Source organism: Ailuropoda melanoleuca, chromosome 2 (assembly GCF_002007445.2).
Source record: "Ailuropoda melanoleuca isolate Jingjing chromosome 2, ASM200744v2, whole genome shotgun sequence".
NCBI classification, from domain to species: Eukaryota; Metazoa; Chordata; class Mammalia; order Carnivora; family Ursidae; genus Ailuropoda; species Ailuropoda melanoleuca.
In genome coordinates this window covers 43,703,099-43,723,327 of record NC_048219.1, presented here as the reverse complement: position 1 = coordinate 43,723,327, position 20,229 = coordinate 43,703,099, and the positions used below count along the sequence as shown (strand labels likewise).

General features: G+C 38.9%; 1 long non-coding RNA gene across 3 annotated transcripts in view; it reads right to left on the bottom strand.

The window, feature by feature from the left end:
• The window catches only part of LOC117800996, a 79,634-nt gene extending 59,488 nt beyond the window's left edge, over positions 1 to 20,146 (bottom strand). For 2 of the 3 annotated variants that reach the window (XR_004623272.1, XR_004623274.1), the window contains exons 1-4: positions 19,831 to 20,146; positions 18,117 to 18,204; positions 16,816 to 16,884; positions 10,413 to 10,504 (exon numbers count right to left, since the gene is read on the bottom strand). This is a non-coding gene — a long non-coding RNA (uncharacterized LOC117800996). Of the gene's footprint in view, positions 1 to 408; positions 464 to 10,412; positions 10,505 to 16,815; positions 16,885 to 18,116; positions 18,205 to 19,830 lie in introns of those variants that run through there. The other variant, XR_004623273.1, reaches the window with a different exon arrangement.
• Positions 20,147 to 20,229: the final 83 nt, after the last annotated feature.

Sequence of the window (20,229 nt, the reverse complement as noted above, 5' to 3'; positions counted from 1 at the left end):
TATAATCTTTATATATATTATATATATATGAAATATCAATAATGGTAATATTCAATACATTTTACCAATTGTTACAACACAGGCTCCAACAAACCAAAATGCTAATAGAATAACATTGATTTTCTAAGAAATCTGTGGAGTACAGAATCCCAGCCATTATGTCCACTTGTATGTGTGGTTTTCAAGTTCCACCGTGCCAGGGGCAGGACCTTAAAAGGGAACCTGTCCCTCGCCTCTCACCATAAGTAAAATGAGGGCTAAAAAGAGATCATAATATTGGCGATTAGAAATCAATCACCAGGGGCGCCTGGGTGGCACAGCGGTTGGGCATCTGCCTTCGGCTCAGGGCGTGATCCCGGTGTTGTGGGATCAAGCCCCACATCGGGCTCCTCCGCTGTGAGCCTGCTTCTTCCTCTCCCACTCCTCCTGCTTGTGTTCCCTCTCTCGCTGGCTGTCTCTATCTCTGTCGAATAAATAAATAAATAAAATCTTAAAAAAAAAAAAAAGAAATCGATCACCAATACACATTTATTGCATGCATACCATGTGTTAGAAACTGCTTGACATTTGATCAAGACTTAAGTCAAACTGCAGGCTGCTAAGGAGGAAATATGAAATAAGAATGATTCAGCAGGAGGGTACACTGCGAGATTATGATTGTGGGAGTAGCAAGGCGGAAGAAAATGCTGACCAGATGAGGAAGATTTTTCCATGTTTTAGGCTGAGGAGAAAGCTGTGGGAAGAGATAGATTGAAGAAGCGAGTAAGAGAGGACATCACTGTCAGAGCAAGAACTTGCAAGAGGTAGAAGGCTTGGGGTATGAGCACAGGTGAAGGACAGGAGGAATCATGACTGTGGAAGGAAGGAAGATGAAGGTGGATGAGAACTGTAAGCCAATTCAGAGGTGAAGAAGAAGTAAAATAATTCCCAGGCAGATGACAGGAATTTGGAAGGAAAGGAGGGGGACGATCCAGGAGAGGAATAAGAGAATTTCAAAGAGATGGTCTGAAGCAAGTTTTTCACAGCTATAACAGCTATTTCCTCTGTGAAATAGTCAAGGTAATCTGCTAAGGGGAAATAGGGCAGCATTAAGTGCAAAACTTTAAAAGACTGGTAAGAAATGACCAGCATGGGGAATGGGCAAGAATATGTAAAGATTTGCTAGAGGATATTAAGAGCCCAACAAAGGTTGGAGATCATGAATGTATAAGGCAGGTAATCAACATGGTGTGTGATTTGCTCCAGTATTATTCAATGCCTGGTGTTAAGATCAGAACAAACAGATGGTTAGGCTTTCTAGAATTGAGGCTTAGGATAATGGAATGAAAAGAAGGTCATGAGAGTGTTGGGCTAGTGAGAGAGAGGTTTAAGTGAATACGATGAGTTGTAGGTTGGTTTGAATAAGGAAAGAAAGCCAAAGGCTTATTGATCAAGAACATACAAAGCCTGCAAAGTAGAAGAATCAATGAGAGTAAAGAGCAGCCGCTCCCCTACATAAAACCTCTTTAAGGCTATTCTGCAGCCTTTATCTGGAAGATAAAGTTCAATTTACTTCTTATAACAAGGCTTTCCATAACCTTACTTGCCTAGCAAGTGCATTTCTCATTCCTTCCCACAAATGCTCACAGGCATTCCACATGTCCTGGCAATCGAATGACTATGTTGCTTCCTCCCTTTATGTCACTGCTATTTTTCCTGAAGAGCTCCTCTTCTAAATCCCCCTTCACCTGACAAATTTCCGAATTTCTCAGCCTTTGAGACTCATCTCAAGCATCTCTTCCTTTTTAAATTCTCTTGTAGTAATCTGTATTTAAAAAAAAAATGGCTGCTCAATTTTTATCCCATCCCAGCAACACTCATGCCATTACTTCTACAAAAGGCCCTTTATTCTGGGCAGGCCAATAAAATGCTGTAGAATTAGCACTGTGCCAGTTCCAGTGTAACTACCAACTACCATGCTGTAAGGAAGTTCAAGCTATTGTGCCTGAAGTATATCATATGGAGACAAAGGCCACAGGGAGGGAGAGTTGGCATACAGCACCTATACCCAGACATGTAAGTAGAAACTTCTTGGCTCTGCCTACCCATCCCAACTACTAGTTGAATATAGGTAGGGCTGAGTCAACCCACAGAATTGTGAGAAATAATAAACCATTGCTATTTTAAGCATCTACGCTTAGGGGTTTAGTTATGTAATTATAAATGAATAATATACCTCCCATCTCCATTTCAAGTACAACTGCTCAAACTTTCCATCATATCACACTACTGTTCCTATAATATACCTCTAGCATTTTACTTACTACACTGAGATTGCAAAAAATGTTTCATATCTGCTCCCTTCCTAATAAGTGAAATTCTTGAGATTAACAATGTCTCAGTGCTAAGATACAGATATAGACACAGATATAGATGGAGATAGACAGAAACATATATATATGTAAATACATATATATTCAGAGAGATATATATCTATATCTACCAAATCCTAGGACACAACATATGATAGATACTCAATAAGCGATGTGAACTAAGTTGAATCTGAATTGAGTTAGTGGGAAGAGGAGGACATTATGCTCAGTCATTGGAATTTCATGGTTAAATATTTCACAAACAGAGCAGTTCCTGGAACAATAGGGAAACATGTCAGAGGTGAAGTTAGTTCAAGCACAGTCTAGAAATTGAGTTGAGAGTGGGCGCATCCATCATCATCAAAAATGTGGATTCGTGGTCTAGTTTGACGATGGGAACTTGTGTGGAGTAGAAAATGGTGACCCTGAATGGGAAAAGATTGTGAACTTCAGAAAAGGAGAGGCTAGGAGTGACAGTTTTCACAGTTGTAAGAATGCTCTTAATGCAATAATGAACAATTAAGAAGATGATGCCAACTTTCTCTCCAACATATGCTCAAGGGAGAAAAATAAGTCTCTACTTCACAGATTTGTGTGGAAGTTTTATTATGTTGGTTTCCCTTTAAGCCATTTGAATGCTCCTTCTCAGTCTCATTCCCTGGACTCTTTTTGTCCCACTGTCACTGTAAACTTTCTGCTCAATCCTCTTCCCTATGCCTATTCTTTGGGCCATCGAGTCACTCTTACGGCTTCAACCATCATTTTTTCACTGATATCCCCTAAATCTGAACTTTCTAGCTCCACATCTTTCATGAGCTTTAGGACTGTTATTTCCAATCTTCTTAGGAATATTTCCACTGTTTGGCCTTTTAAACTCAAGATGTTAAAGTTCAAACTGATCATCTTCTATTCAAAACTTTTTTTAAAAGATTTATTTACATTTGAGAGAGAGAGAGAGAGTATGTGTGCACACGCATGTGTGAGAGCATGCTTGGTGGGAGCAGAGGGAGAAAGAGAATCTCAAGCAGACTTCCTGCTGAGCATGGAGCCTGACATGGGGCTCGATCTCACGACCCTGAGATCATGACCTGAGCCAAAATCAAGAGTCGGACGCTTAACCGACTGAGCCACCCCAGATGCCCCAAAACATTTTTTCCTGTATTTCCCAGCCCAGTAAAAGGTGTCACTGCCCACTCAGTCAGTACAGAAAGAACCAGAACAGTGATTAAGAGCTTGGGTTCTGGAATTAGTCAAACAGAAAGTGCTCAAACCTGGTTTCCATAAGTTACTACCTATGTGGTAACCTTGTCAAATTACTTAACTTTGCAAAACTTCGGTTTTTCTCATCTGTTATAATCTTCAAAAGCTTGTGAAGAGGATTAAATAAGTGCCTATCCAAGCCCTCAAAACTAATCATGCCAACCAGACCTCTTGAAGTCATCCACTTTTCCCTTTCCCTTAGCACCTGTCTCTCCCAAGCAACTGACCACCAAGTTCAGTCAGTTTCTAAAACATATCTTAATATACACCTTTGTCCATTATTACTTCCACTGTCCAAGTATAACACCAAAACATACTTCAACATGTCTACGACTAACGTAGTCAGTAACTTTTCAAAAATATAAATCAGATGATATCTTTGTCTTCACTTGCACATTTTTTCAATTGTGCCCTCTTTACTACAAAAGTAATGCCAGATTCTTTAGAATCTGATATTTGTAGTCTTTCCTTGAATTAACTTTCCAAGTCTGGTTCTATATCACTTCCCACCATTCCCTACATTTCACACACTCACTCTCCAAACATACTTCTGCCTTCATATCTATTTTCTCTCCTAGATCCTCAGCCCCCACTTCTCCTTTGAGAATTCCTGCTCCAGCTCAAGTGATTTCCTGTCTGTTGTCTTTGAAAAACTCCCAAGTGACATAGATTGCTTCCTCATCATTTTTCCCATACGACTGTATACAAACCTGTCATGGCCTTTATCATAGTACAGTACAGTCATTAATTTATTTGTCTACCTTCCCAGCTATCCTCTGAGGTCCTCCTCAGAGGCCGAAAGAGTGAAATATTTATTCTCACATTACCAGTCTCTAGCATAATTCCGGAATATACCAGTTACGTGAGATGCTCAATAAATATCTGTTGATAGAATGAATGAATGAATGTATGAATGAAGAAACTATGTTCGTTTCATTCACAACCTGAATGGTGCTTGCTATATCTTATTTTAATATCAATTAAATTCAAACCTTTCATATATATATATATATGTATATAAAATCTTTAAAAGGAGGCATTTATTTGAAATAGATGATCTCACAGTCTCTCTCCCAACTCCAAAATTTTATGATCCTATTGTAAGCTAAACTAATGCTTTTCTCCAGGTATGTAGGATTAGAATCTTGTCTGGGACAGACAAATTTGTAGAATAGGATCTAGTGGGCTGTTTAGGGTATGTTTCCAATTAATTCTATCATATTAATTTTAATAAATTATATTTTGTGACGTTTATACTTTTCAATTAAGCAAAACTGAATTATGTGCAATTATGTGCAGTTAATTTTTCGAACTGGTAACATGGTAACGAAAGTGTTTTTTTCCTAAAACCTTGTCAGCTTGAGTGACATGTGAGTACCCAGCACTAAGCATCTGTTAGGGAAATCTTATTACTCTGTGTCTGTCACTAGAAAATTAGAACAAACGTTGCAAGACCTACACACTTAAAAATGTTATGATGTGTTTTTAAAACTGCTTTCCACAGAAGGCCCTTTATTTTATTAGAAAATTATAAGCAAACAAGCCTTGTTTAATGGCTTTCAAAGTATAAACACATTTCATGTCAAAATTGTATCACTCTCAACTGCTTACTTGTGTGAGAAATCTGTCAAGCCCTGGTGCCCAAGAAAATAGGGTACCATGGCAGAAGATTTCTTGCTGAAGGATATAATGTATGCTCAATTAAACCAACAGAGCGTGTGTAATGGTCTGATTCCATTGTAGGAAGAACTGTCAGCTTTCTGTTCTGGGATCAGAATTTTTTTAATGCCTGGACTTTTGGTGAATTCCATGTGACAAGTGATGCAATCCTAAGCCTGTAACTCAGGAAAAGTTGGGTTCTTTTTTTTTTTCTTCTCGTTTTCGCATTCAAAAATTCTTGGAAATTTTACCTTCTCTTCCTAATATCCTCTGTCCCTGGCTCTCTTTCCACATCTCTAATAGTTTGCCTAATACTTTAACTAACAATTAAAGAACCATCAATGAAATGCAAAAGTATAGCCAGTTTTTCTTAGAAATCAGTTGTTGGTTGTGGTGTTATTTTACTTGAGAGTAATTTCCAAGTGCTTTATTGCTTCAAATATATATTTTAAAAAAAGTCTTTATATGCTTCAAAATGAATGAGATGCTAACAAAATGTGGTGTAAAAATCCCAGAGCACCCCAATGTCCCTTTTATATTCTGTGCTATTTGACAAGTTTATAACAATTCTGTCTCTCTATGCCAACGGAGATCACACGCAGAACTTTTCCCAAAAAAGATGACAATAAATATATGAAACATACATATTTTTCTACATATTCTTTAAAAAGATGACTTCTAAACGTGACAAAATGTATTGGGTGTTACTAAACTGCCATCTACTGTGCTTGTTCACCCAGCACAAAATATCATCATTTATAGGCCTGCCTTTTTCAATGAATACATTTCTTTTTTCCAGCTGTTTCTTGACATTCTTTCTTTCCCTTGTTCTAGCCATGTGTACTCCTAAAGACCAAGAAAAAAAATTGTTTCAACTAATTATACTCCTACCAAAGCTTTCACATCATTTAAGGCATAGATTGATTATTCACAGTGCCATGAAGACGTGTCAGTTTGAGACAAGAAGAGGTTTAGAGAGGTTTACACTTTGCAGAGTGCCACCTGTCTCCAAAGGGCACATTCATTAAAAAGCTCCAGGTGCAAGTTGTGGGAGCAAAACAGCATAATGAAGTCCTCTGCCTCCCTGTGCACCCTTTGATTAATAACATTCTCCTTCAGTTCTAGCAGATTGTGCGCCATGTTCACTGCAAGAAACTTGAAATACCAGCCTACTTTTCTATCCTTCTCTGAATAGAATAAATCGCCATTTATCTGTGGCCTGAATCAAACAAATATACAAAAATGGGGTATTCCTGGCACAATCTTCTTTAATAAGATATAACAGCTAATAAGCCAACTGAATGGTCTGAATGATATTTATTCAATACACAGCATTTAGTATGTGTCACTGATCAAATTTTACCTAATCCTCTCCATCCTATAACCACACACATAGAAATCCAATTGATATCTATACTGATAACCTTAAGGCATTGTAAAATTTCTGAGTTGTCTCCTGAATCATAAAAATGGGAAAGAATACTGGCATTTATGAAATACCTACTATTTACTAGACATTTTCACTGGAACTATCACATTTTATCCATATCCCAGCCTGGTGAGATAGATATCTTTATCCTCATTTTTACCATTGGAATTGATTGAGGCTCAGAGCAATAATAAGAGCTAATATTCATTGCCTGCTTACTATTTTCCTGGCATTGTGTTTATTACTTTAGAGGCATTGCCTCAATTAATCCTCAGAACTACATTATCATGCAGATACTATCATTATTTTCATTTTATCAGAGATGACTCAGAGAACTTAAATCACTTGCCAAGTAATATGTCATAGTGCTAAGATCTGAACCCAGGTGAACTGGTTTCAACACCTCTACCATTAACCCCAACATTATACTACTTAAGAGTCTATGAGTGCACTTTAATGTTAAATGAGTTATATTATTATTTTGTTTTTGAAAATGGGTAATCCAGGTTTGGTACACATAGTAACTTTTAATTAATCTAACTATATCCTAGTAATAGCTATTAATACTTGCTCTGTATTGTGCATTTACTGCCAAGCATTTTATATGCATTATCTTGTTTGAAATTTACACACAGATGTAATTTTATACCCATTTTCCTGTGATAAAAGGGAGGCTTAGAGAAGAATAGGACTAATCACAGCAAACACATGGCGCTTACCGTGTTTACTATATTTAAACCCAGAGAGTTTAAATATAGCACTTATTAAACATTGACAACAACAGTATCGTGTATTTTGATGGAACACTTTAACCAAGGTTACACAGCAACCAGGCAGTAGAGCAGGAATTCTAGTTCCAAAAGCCCATGATTTTAACCACTACTCTAAATTGTGGAACAATTTAAAACAGTCCTTCCTTGCTCACTGCAAATGTTAGCAACATGCCTTAACTACGATAGCATTCATCACAATCTAACAGTTGGTCGCATACTGAGTAATATAATTATGCACATTTGGTAGGGAACAGGAAGGAATCATGCCTGTGCAATTTCCCATTGGTCAGGCTTGGGCAGAGTTTCAATGATGGCAAAAACAAAACTCCTCTCTTTGTTTGTTCCACAAATATTGAACACTAACTGTGCTCCAGGTGCTGAGATTGAAGAAATAAATAAGATTTGTCTCCTACCTATGAGGAATTGGGGATTAAAGAAAACAAATAGGTAATTACAACATAAAGGGACAATTTCTAAAATGGAGCTCTGCTTCCCAACCAAAAGCCAAAGCTGCAAAACACTGTCTTACTTGGTCACATAGCCCCAAAAGAGGTCACAGGGTACAGCTGGCAAAAGAAAAAGAAGGCAGAAAAGCATGACTCCACACTGCTTAGGATAAGATGGTTTAACATATTGTTATAATAGTTGTAATCTTATTTAACCTTTCAATAATGTTTATGCATGAACCAGAGGCAGAAGTTCTAAATAGCTTTATGATACGGATTTTCTTTGTTTCTCATCTGATTTTTATCTCTGAGAACTACTCTTTCCTGAATGGCTTGTCTGTCCCTGAGCCCTCAAGTCCTCCTCCTAGTCTGGTCCATACCAAATTCCAGCTATGATATTAGTCAGAATTCTTGGCGGTAAGTGACAGAAACCCAGCACAATCTAGCTTAAGCACAAAGAAAATGTGTCGACTTGGCTTATAGAGGAAGTACAGGGGTAGACATGGCTTCAGACAGAACAAAATTCAGGGATTCAAATGCTATATTCAGAATTCACTCTCTCTTCCCATCCCTTACTTCTCCTTTCTCTCCCATCAGCTCTTATTGTGTCTGCTTGACTTGTTTCATGTGGGTGGACTCTCTCTCTACAATGTGTCTCACATCCACATTTACCATTCTAGGAACCCCAATGGAGAGAGAATTTTCCTCACCCAATGTTCCTAAATGAAACCTAGGGAATATTCTGATTGGTCTTTTCTGGTTCACATATTCATTCTTCAACCAAGTACCATGACCAGTCGAGCTAACACACAGGACTGGATTAACAAATCGGACTCACAAAATTCAGAGATAGTTCCTAGATCAAGCTTTACTAAAAATTTCAAGAGTACAGGACATCAAGAGACAAAGACAAAGCAGAGAAAGGTCTGGGACATTTTTGCAAAGTCCTTGCTATCCATCAGTCCAGAACAATAGATGAAGTTTCTGTGTGAAGTTTTGCAGATTATTACCTCACAGAATAGGAGGCATGCTATTTATAAACCATCTTCACGTTATATCTCCAAGAGTTGTATAGCTTATATGACATGGTCCCAGGAAGCCATGTCCCAGAAATCAATAGATTCCAGGTTTGTTCACTGAAAGCAATTTTTGCCAAGGGAGATCCTGCTAAGGGCATTCTGTAGACAAAGCCTGCTCCTCTTGTCTAAAATCATTATTCTATTTGCCTTAAGTCCAGTTGACAAGGTTAGAACATGTGACTTTCTTCTTTTCTTTCCCCTAGTGGTGTCCCTCTAATAACGGAAGTGAATGGATTACAGGCTGGCTGCTTTGCTCCTTTCTCCCCTTCAAGAGACTGGGCATTCCAATTGGACAGCTTGGGACAAGAATCCCAACCTGTCCTTGGGGTTTAGGGAAGTACCATGATTGACAGTCCCCTCAGAAGCACCTGGAGTTTCCTGGTAATAGGAAAGTACTTTGGACATATATAAACTTTGACTCCTCTTGTCTCCTCTATAGAAGTCTCCTACTTCTGTCTAGACAAGAGACTCTTAAGAGTTCTAGTGTTACTGCAACTTTTCTTTTTCCTAAATGTTATGTAGTTCTCTCTAGTTACTAGCTGTGGAAAAACATTTCAGTTATGTCTTGTGATTCATGGAATACAGGCAAGACAATAAGCTGTGACAGCAAAAAGTGGGAATAACTAGGCCAAAGAAATGTTTAATAAGGCCTCACAAGGAAAGTTTAATCGAAGAAAGAATACCCCAAGTAGGTATTCTCCATCCAATTCCATTATGACCTTACACTGTTTGCCTACGGAAATTCTGACATAGCAACTGAACTTTTTTAACCTTAGGCAGGGAATACAAACAACTATTCTACTGATCTAATAATCCAGCAGATACTTTTTGTTTGGCCAAAACAGTATCTATTTTTAGGTTGAATGTGAAGGTCTCTGAAAGCCGATCACAATCTCCCTCACTGCACAGCGTCTCACACAGGCTTGCTTCATTCACTCCTGCTACTATGTGGCCCTGTCAGCATTTGAGGTTCCCCGCATGGTTTAAGGGCTTGATGATTTCTGCAAAGCTGAAAATTCTTTTAAAAGAATATGTACTTTGGGGCGCCTGGGTGGCTCAGTCAGTTAAGTATCCAACTCTTGATTTCGGCTCAGGTCATGATCTCGGGGTTGAGATCCAGCCCCTGGCTGGGCATGGAACCTGCTTAAGATTCTCTCTCTCCCTCTCTGCCCCTCCCCCTGCTGATTCTCTCTCAAATAAATAAATAAAATCTTAAAAAAAGATAAAAGAATGTGTACTTTAAATTGTTTTTAGTTATTTACATCAGTGTGAATGAGTTTCTCAACTGTTTTTCATTGGGAAGAAAATTAGGGGGGAAAAAAGAGTTTTGACTAAGTTGGTAAAACTGAAGGGCAAAACAGGACCAAGACTGCAGTGAGCAGCTGTTTACCCCCAAAATTTAAGGAGACACTTACTCTCAGATGACACCTCCAGGTCCAGCAGCTGTGAGACTGCCTCCTTAAGCTTCACGCCCCACGTGACTGGCTTGCTCCCACTTGTCCTAACACTGAAAGATAAAGTTTAACCAGATTTGGTTTCTGTTACTTGCAATGAACTAACCCTGATGGATTTCCCTTCCCCACTTGTGAACTGGGAAAGTTGTTCCACCTAGGAATGCCCACAGTATTCTCTATGCCCATACTACACTTATGACACTTTGTTCCATCTCTTTATACATCCATATTCACCAGGACTCTGTGAGCACCAGGCTGTGATACTGTCTTCTTTGTTGCTATAATATCTAGCCCTGTCCCCTTGAATGAGTGAGGGAATGAGTGAATGAATGTGCTCTTAACATTAAGCAGTCCATTCCTCCGGGTGGCATGAACACGTGTGAAGTCCATGTCAGCTAAAATATTTTGTTGCAAATTTCAATAAATTTTTATTCTAATTATGATGTGATTTTCCCATAAATTTGCATGTAATTTCAGTATTGTTCACTTTTTTTTTTTAACGTGTTCAAAAAAGCACTGCACAAGTGATACCTTATACCTTATGCCTTTCAGTCTCCAGGAGGGCCAGCCTCCTTGACCCAATTAGACTTTTCCACTCCCACATGGCTAGTAAATACAATAATTAATTTATAAAGAACTCTGAAACACCAGTTGGCAAAAATTCCCTTTTAATGGTTTGCACAGAACAAAAAGAAAATTTAAGTTGTAGGGGACTTGTGAAGTGTGTGTGTGCGTGTGTGTGTGTATACTCACATCATTTAATCCACTGAATTTCTAAGAATATCAAATTGTAAGTGTACTAAGTAAACACTGTTTAATAATTTGTCATCGAATTGTAGAAAAAGAGATCTGTGTTACAAATTATTCCCAGAGATATATTTTTGGGGTACATGAGACTTGAAAGTCTATGAATATTCACACAAATCCTAAGCAGTATTATAAACTATGCTGTTCTTTAAAGAATGCTGAGAAGAAAAAGGAGGATGGTCAGTTTAAAGATTTCTCAGTGCTTTAAGACAGAGGCAACTGTATCAGCCATTTCATGGAGTGATTGACTATTAAGAGCCATGGTAGGCAGAATTTTAAGATGGCTCCCAAGATTGTTCCTCCTAGATACACGTATTATACTCCCCCTATGAATGCGGGCAGGACCTATGAATATGATGGGATGCCACTCCTTTGATCTGGTTACATTCTATAGCAAAGGTGATGGATTCATTTCTCCAGTGATTACATTACATTCTATAAGACTACAGTAGCGGTAGCAAGTAATAGTAATAGTGATGGTGGTAGCAGCAACAGCAGCAGCAGGAATAGACTGTAGAGAAATTCTCTTGCAGGCTTTGGACAAATAAACTCCGTGTTATAAGAGGGTCATATGATTAGGACCTAAGGGCAGTCTCTAGGAGCCAGCCCTGGCTGACAACTGGCAAAAAAATGAGACTCTAGCTGCAAGGCACTGAATTCTGTCAACAACCTGAATGAGCTTGGAAGATGACTCTGAGCCTTAGATGGAACTGTGTGCCCAGCGGATAACTGAGAGATAATAAAATAGGTTGTTTTAAGCTACTAACTTTGTGGTCATTTATTACACAGCAGTAGAAAACTAACATAACCAACTTCTTTTTCTTTTCTCTGGGTGCTATCCTTTTCCCTTTTCCTCCTAGAAGTCTGGGCTGTACACTACATCATGCCCTTGACCACCTGACATGGTTGACGGGACCAAGCTAGCAAAGCCAGAGCCTTTGTCTGGAAATTTGAAGTTGGGGCCAAGAGATTCCAGTTGAGAATCTCTAAAATGCAAAAGAGATATAAAGGTGTAGCTTTGTTAACACTATCTTCTGTCCAGCACTGCCTCTAGGGTATACAAGGCTTTGCGGAAATACTTAGGGGTGTGCAGGTGGGAGCCATCAATAGCAACAATTTGATTATAGAAGTAATTACAAAAATCATGAGCCCATGTGAGGTGTAGTGATTTACTAGTAAAAATTTAGGGCAAGAAAAAGGTACTGACACAGATGTTTATTGTCCAATCAATGCACAAGAAAACTTTTCCTAGCTTCCAGGATCTACTTCTTTGTGTTATTTATCGTCAAAGATACCATTCCTGCCTAATTTCATATATCCCGCTGTAAGGAAAATGTAGCAACACTATTATTATTCACAATGCTATGGCTCTTTGGAACTTTTCAAAATTGAAACGGTATAGATCTCTGCAGTTCCCTAATGTCATTTATTGAATTCTGATTACATCATCACTCATCTCATAGCAACATCCATTGTACTGCCTTTGAATAATGGTTTCCAATGACTCTCAAACATTGTTAATGTGCTTTGTTGATGATGACCACAAATGCAAGCCTTAGCCAGAGGATACAGGAAAATGCAAACAATTATTGGTTTTTTTTTTAAAGATTTTATTTATTTATTTATTCGACAGAGATAGAGACAGCCAGCAAGAGAGGGAACACAAGCAGGGGGAATGGGAGAGGAAGAAGCAGGCTCACAGCGGAGGAGCCTGACGTGGGGCTCGATCCCACAACGCCGGGATCACGCCCTGAGCTAAAGGGAGACGCTTAACCGCTGTGTCACCCAGGCGCCCCAAACAATTATTCTGTTTTATAGTAATGTTAAATCATCATTTCGAAGTTTATAGCATTTATTTACGGAATTTAGAGCATTATCATAGAACAACACATCTTCCAACCATGTCTTCTCTTGAACTAAGCCTTGATCACTGCACTGCTAGAATGTGACCTTTTTAATGTTGATCACAGCCCTGCCTTCCACATACCAGTTACCAGTGGTGGGGACAGATGAGGGACCCTGGGCAGAGCAAGTAGGGCAGTCCCACTCAGGGAAGCCATAACTATCTCTTGTCCCACAGGGCTTAAGACCAACCCAGGACAGCAGAATGTCACCACACTGATTAAAGGCAAGAAAAGACTTTGATAACAAAGGACCATTGGCTTTGCAGTACTACAGTCTGGAAAGCTCTGGAAGGGGACAAGAATGGCCATGACCAGGATTACCTGACATATAGCACATAACTTGCAAAAGGGTGGTGTGACTGCCCTGGGCACTGACAATGGGTTAAGGGCAGGGACCCCTGGATTAAAGACCCATGGGCTACTCACACCTCTCAGCTGCTCCTCACCAGAAGGCTCCTAGGTCTGAACACAGACAGGTAACCACCCATGCACCACCTCACACAGGCAGCCCATGGAGGACAGTGGGTAACCAAGGTCCTAAATTTGTCCTGTGTCCAATGTTATTGAAAATCAACCCCAAATCAGTGAATCAGTCCCATCCTGGCAGCTAAAATTTGGTGCAATCCCATGAAAGAAATACTGTCCTGGCCAGTGGGAGCTTTGGCTCACCAGGAATAGGCAAGGCCACGCAGCCTAAAACCTACACCCATAGGTGTAAGCCCCAGAGCTCATCCGGCACCTGGTGGACTCCATTCACAGTGAGAGGGGGTTATTGTCAAGAGGACTCTGCAAGGGAGAAACAGGAACTGAGGCCAATAAGGTCCAGGCTCAGGGCTAGAGTATCCCATCCAGAAGGGCCTGCTGAGCAGGCCAAACCCCACCACCAGCAACAACAGAACACTTAAGGGCTTCCATTGCCAAGACCTGCACAGGACTAGATTCTGGCTGCCAAGCACCAGAGGGGACCTAGAACATTTGAAGAAGGTTCTCCAAAGGGTGGGACTCCCAAAGGTACAGGGTTTGTTACGAGCCCCACTTGCTCAGGTCGAAAGGCAGTATGTACTGCTTCTGTCTGTTCCGTGAATGAAGTAGCAGGAAAGCTGGTCTACAGAAAGGGAAGAATGAGAGGCAGAGAGGCAGTGACAAGAGACTGCTGGAAGAGTGCTGGCATGCTTCTTTCAGTCTCCTCAATCTGCGTTGCACTCTTGTCCTGCTATTCCATCAAACACCTTCTCTCCATAATATTAACTCCCTCCCTTTTTGATGTTTAAGCCATTTTATCATGATTTTTGTTACCTGCCAGCATGGAGAGCTGTAGCACAATACCCAAAACCAGATTCTTAGCTTTGTAGGTTCAGAAACTCAACTTTATCGTTTCCACCAGTGCTAATAAGACTCTTGGGGATCAACATGTTATGCAGACCCATAAGAAACTGATATGCATCTCAGAATGTCAATTTATCAATCTATAAAGACAGCTAAATCTAAAAGAATAATGTGTATGGAGAATTTGCTCTGGGTATTTTGCCATGGTAGTTTAAATGTACTCAGGAGAGAAAATGATCAGTCAGAGTGCTGTTTGGTGAGCATATAATTAGAAGAAAGAGAATGGGTAGTCTTGAGGGATTTTTCTTTCAAACTGGGATGGTTGAAATTCCTTTTCTATTCTCGGGATATCTCTCTTTGAAAAGTTAGTTGTAATCCTTGAGCACAAATAGCCTTCTCTTCTGGTCATTACCAGGTATATTATGCTTTGTTTACTATTGTCTAAGACTTATCGTAAATCATCTTTCTGTTGACATATGATTCTCAAAGAAAATTTTTACTAACGATACTTGATTGACTTTTGATACATTAACTGGATGTTATTCACAAGCTCTAGCCTTTAATTGAATAATAATAATTACATTTATTAAGTTCTGTTTATCAAGCGCCTTAAGTGAGTTAGCTCACTTAACCCTTTAAGCAATTCTAAAATACAAGTACTATTGGGTGTCTGGGTGGCTCAGTCAGTTAAGCATCTGCCTTTGGCTCAGGTCATGATCCCGGTGTCCTCGGATTGAGTCCTTCATCAGGCTTCCTGCTCAGTGGACAGTCTGCTTTTCCCTCTCCCTCTGCCCTTCCCCCCTTCTTGTTTTCTCTCTCTCTCTCTCTCTCAAATAAATGAAATCTTTTAAAAAATAAATAAAATACAGGTATTAAAAATAAATAAAATACAGGTACTATTATCATCATCTTTATTTCCTCTGTGAAGAAACCAAAATACAGATCAAGTAATTTGCCTAAGGTCACATGGTTAACATGTGGCAGAACTGGGATTAGAAACCAAGAAATCAGGGGTGCCTGGGTGGCAGAGCGGTTAAGCATCTGCCTTCGGCTCAGGGCGTGATCCTGGCGTTATGGGATCGGGCCCCACATCAGGCTCCTTCGCTATGAGCCTGCTTCTTCCTCTCCCACTCCCCCTGCTTGTGTTCCCTCTCTCGCTGGCTGTCTCTATCTCTGTCAAATAAATAAATAAACTCTTAAAAAAAAAAAAAAAGAAAAGAAAAGAAACCAAGAAATCAGACTTGAGTCAGCCCTTCACGAGGTACTTAAGAGTTCTAAACCTTGATTTCTCATCTATAAACAAAGCTAACAATATCTTTCCTAAAGATTGGTAGGATTCTAAGTGTGATCATGAATATAAAGCTCTTAGCACGCTACTGAATATATAGTGATTAATAAATAGTAGCGATTATTACCTGTAAAAGAATTCCCTCAGGAATATGGATTGGCTTTAGGAGATTTTTGTTCACCTCATGTTACAACTACAAATCAGATGTTAGAGTGAGTTAATTCTATTTTCAGAAGGCTGATTTAATCAATTGCATGTTAATCCTTCCAACCTCACTTCTAAAGGATGGTATTTTACTATTCCATTTCCAAATTCTGAGTCCCTTTCTGGAGGTTAGAGCCACCCCCCTCTATCCTGCAATATCTGCACAGACGGCACTAAGATCAGCCACAACTTCACATACGCCACAACTCTGCCCAGTCACTGCTGTCCTTGTGATCTATGAAGTAAATTTTACTTTCCACAAGTGCCCAGATTAAAATTAGGGACTTTCTTAGTATGACAGTTAAATTCAGTATTTTATTTATTTATTTAAATTCCTTGTTCTTTTGTTTGAGTAAGATTTATTTCAAGAGGAAACATTTTTACGGTTGCTTGCTAAGTTGTAATTCCAGATACTTCGGAACATAAGAATTATGTACCATGATTAAGGAAAAAAATTCCGGTCAACTAAAAAAAAGTTATTTTACTATATCTCAATTATGACTCTTTTAGTGAATTAATGATTTGGAATTTTATAAAAAGTTACTTCCCATTGTTTTTGAGTAGCAGATTTTTTTCTGAATGTGACTGAACATGCATAAACAAAATCTTCTTGATTTATCTGTACTTTTAGAAAATTCTCCTTGAATCTACAAATGTAAAGCTCAGAAACTGGGTCATTGTCACCTTAAACTCTGTTAATTCTAGAACCAAGAATAGATCTTTTCCTAATAGCCTTGTAATATGACTTAATATAAGTTATGGTAGACTCAATATTACAACTGTAGGAGAGCTCAATCACTATTAGGGCCAGAAGGTACCCACCAGTGATACTCACCATGTCACAAGCAGGTCTGTGATCACATTCTCTGCCCTTGAAATTGGTACAATATTCACCAAGCATCTACTGAATGAGGGGATAGGTGAGATAGGCAAATATAAGTGTTTTCTAAACTTTTTCTTTTAAAAAATGCCAAATCATAAGTGTGCAGCTCGATGGATTTTTATAAAATGAAGATAGCTATGTGACCAGACCCAGATCATGACAAATATTACCAGGATCCCAAAAGGCCCCTGATGTACCCTTCCAGTTGCTATTTCCTCCCCATGTCCTAAGGTAACCATTATCTTAGATTAGTTTTGCCTGCTTTTGAACTTGATGTAAATGTACTAGTTTGTACCTGGCTTTTTCAATTCAATATTACACTTTTTTAATTCAGTATTATACTTTCAATTCAATACTATACTATACACTGTTTAATGTCGTTGCACTTTATTTTCATTGCTATATATGATATTCCAGTGTGTGAATACATGACAATTTATTTATCCAGGCTTTCATTAATAAATAATTGGGAATTTCTAGTTTGGGGTTTTTATGAATATGTAGCAATGAACATTATTATATATATCTTTGGTGAATATAATGTGCATTTCTGTTGGGAATATACTTAGCAGTGGAATTTCAGGGTCACAAGGTTCAGATTTAATAGATTCTGGACAAATGTTCTCCAAAGGAGATACGTCAATTGACACTTACATTATGTATAAGAATGTATAAGAATTTGTTGTTCCACACCCTCTCCAACACTTGGAATTGTCTGAATTTTTCATTTTAATCATTCTCATGAATATGCAGTAGAAATTTCCATTTCCTTGACTTATACTGCCAGAGCAAGATGAAATAAGACTACTACTCTTTCCTGCTGATTACATCTAAAAGCTCAGATCAAAATACAAAAAAAACAACTACCTGAGGGCTCTGAAAAGTAAACAAACAGGCAGACTGAGGAGAATCAAAGGTTGGAGAAATGCCATTTGTTTTTTTTCTACTTTCTCTCACAGCTTTGACGAGAGGCCTGGTCTCTAGTAAAATTAACAGCAGCACAGGTAGCAAAAATGAAAAGAATTCCTGTATTTCTATCAGGATGAAGGGAGAAAAGGGATTTCTGTTAGCCAAAGTTCAGGGGGGAATACCTGGCTTTCCCCCCCCCTCCTTTTCTCCCTCTGGGCTTTGACCTGAGCGTTGGGGTCCAGGCTTGGACTAAGAGAAACCCTACATTTCTAAACAAGGGAAGTGGGAAAGGAGGCCTCTGTGGTATGAAGGGTATGGAGGGAATCCATGCTTTTTTCTCTCACCTCTTTGCCCCAGTGTTGGCCCTAGTCAGCTGTTAGAACTCCAAGAAAACCCTCGTATTTCTGGCAGGAAGGCCAGGAAGAGGGGTCCCTGCAAAACAGAGAGCATGAGATGAATATCAAAAAGAGCTGTAGAAGGGGACTCCCTAATTCTATGCATAAACCCACATAAATTCTGTTCTCACACCTGAATTAAGCATCTGTAGGAAAGACACAAAGCTGTATAGCAAAAGGTATGTGAACTAAACTACAATTTAAACTATAGTAGTCTCCCCTTATCCACAGGGCATATGTTCCAAGACCCCCAGCAGCTCCCTGAAACTGTAGATAAAAACCTGTATATACTGTTTTTTCCTATATATTCATTCTTATGATAATTTATAGCTTAATTTATAAATTAGGCAATAATAAATAATGAAATAGAACAATTACAATAATATACTGTAACAAAAGTTATGTTAAAGTGGTCTCTCACTCTTAAAATATATTTTTGTACTGTACTCACCCTTTTCTAAGATTTTATTTATTTATTTATTTAGCATGTGTGAGCAGGGGAGAAGGTCAGAGGAAGAGAGAGAGAATCTCAAGCAGACTCCATGCTAAGCCCTGAGCCTGATGCGGGGCTCCATTTCACTACCCAGAGATCATGACCTGAACCAAAACCAAGAGTCGGACATTCAACTGACTGAGTCACTCAGGCACCGCTCACCCTTTTCTTTTCATGTGAGAAGATAAAATGCCTACAGGAGGAGATGAAGTGAGGTGAATGACATAGGCATTTGTAACAGTGTTAAGCTACTATTGACCTTCTGAGGATAAGTAAGAAGGAGAATCATCTGCTTCTCATAGTTGATCACAGGTAAATGAACCCAGGGAAAGCAAAACTGCAAATAAGGGGGAACTAATGTACTGCCCAAGTTCCAAAATAATCCCTTAGTGTTATATGTATAGGACGGACTCAAAGCAAAGTAACAAAGCCTTTGAAAACTGAACTGATAGGGACCAGCACACAGAAAGTGAGACTAAACTTGTGGAACTGACTCAAACTGGATTGATCACCTCCTAAAACAAAACAAAATTATCAGTATTCCCCAAAGGCTTTTAACAGGACCCAGAGTCTATGCAACATAATATTCAAAATGTTTAAGATAAAAACTATAATTACTCAACAAAGAGAATTAATTAATCAATACAGAAATGGGAAAATATAACCAGTTCTCGAGGAAAAATAAAATCAACAGCTGCCAACCCCTAAATGACTAAGATGTTAAAATTATCAGACTTTAAAACAGTTATTATAACTAGGAAGTAGTTGAGAATATTCTCTCTAGGTATATGTTGTACTCTAGAAAAATTCTTGCATTTTGGTACAGGAAACCATGCATTAGAATGTTTATACTAGGGTTTGCAATGACAAAAATGATAAATAGAAGGAATAAACTGTCACACAAAGAAATATTATCAGTATACAGCAGGAAAATTAAGGAACTACAGGTACAAACATATTTAACAACCTAAAACCAATTTGGAAGTACAGTAGAGTGGGGGGGGGGGAGAAGCTGCAAATTACATAACAACCTACTATCCTTGTAAAGCTCAATGGTATAAACATAAAATTTTAAAAAGCGAAAGAATAAACCCAAAATAGAGGACAGTGCTACCCTGGAAGGAAGCAAGGGGTAAAAGACACAGATAATTTTAACAATATTGGCAATACCCTAGTTCTAAAATTACTGGTCGGTTCCCACGTGTACGTTGCTTATCCGTTGTATCCACGTATGTGTCAAAAAACAGTAAGTTTCTAAATGATATCCATGTGCTGTGTGCAAAATTAAAGAACAGAGTTCTCAATCCTTTATTAAAACAGTTTCTACAAATACTTAACTAACCCACCATACCTTATCCACTAAACCTAGCCTGAGCCCGCGGTCCCAAACGCAAATCCTATTACAGTCACTTCCGCCTAGGCTCCCTAGCTCCGCCCATATGAGCGGAAATATTTTCCTTTCGGGTCCTCCCGCCTGTAGGGGGCTCTCCGAGGCTTCCAGTGCCACGAAGGCCTCCCGCCTGGGCTGACCCGGCGGCGCCTGTTAGTTTAGCTCCAGAGAATACATTT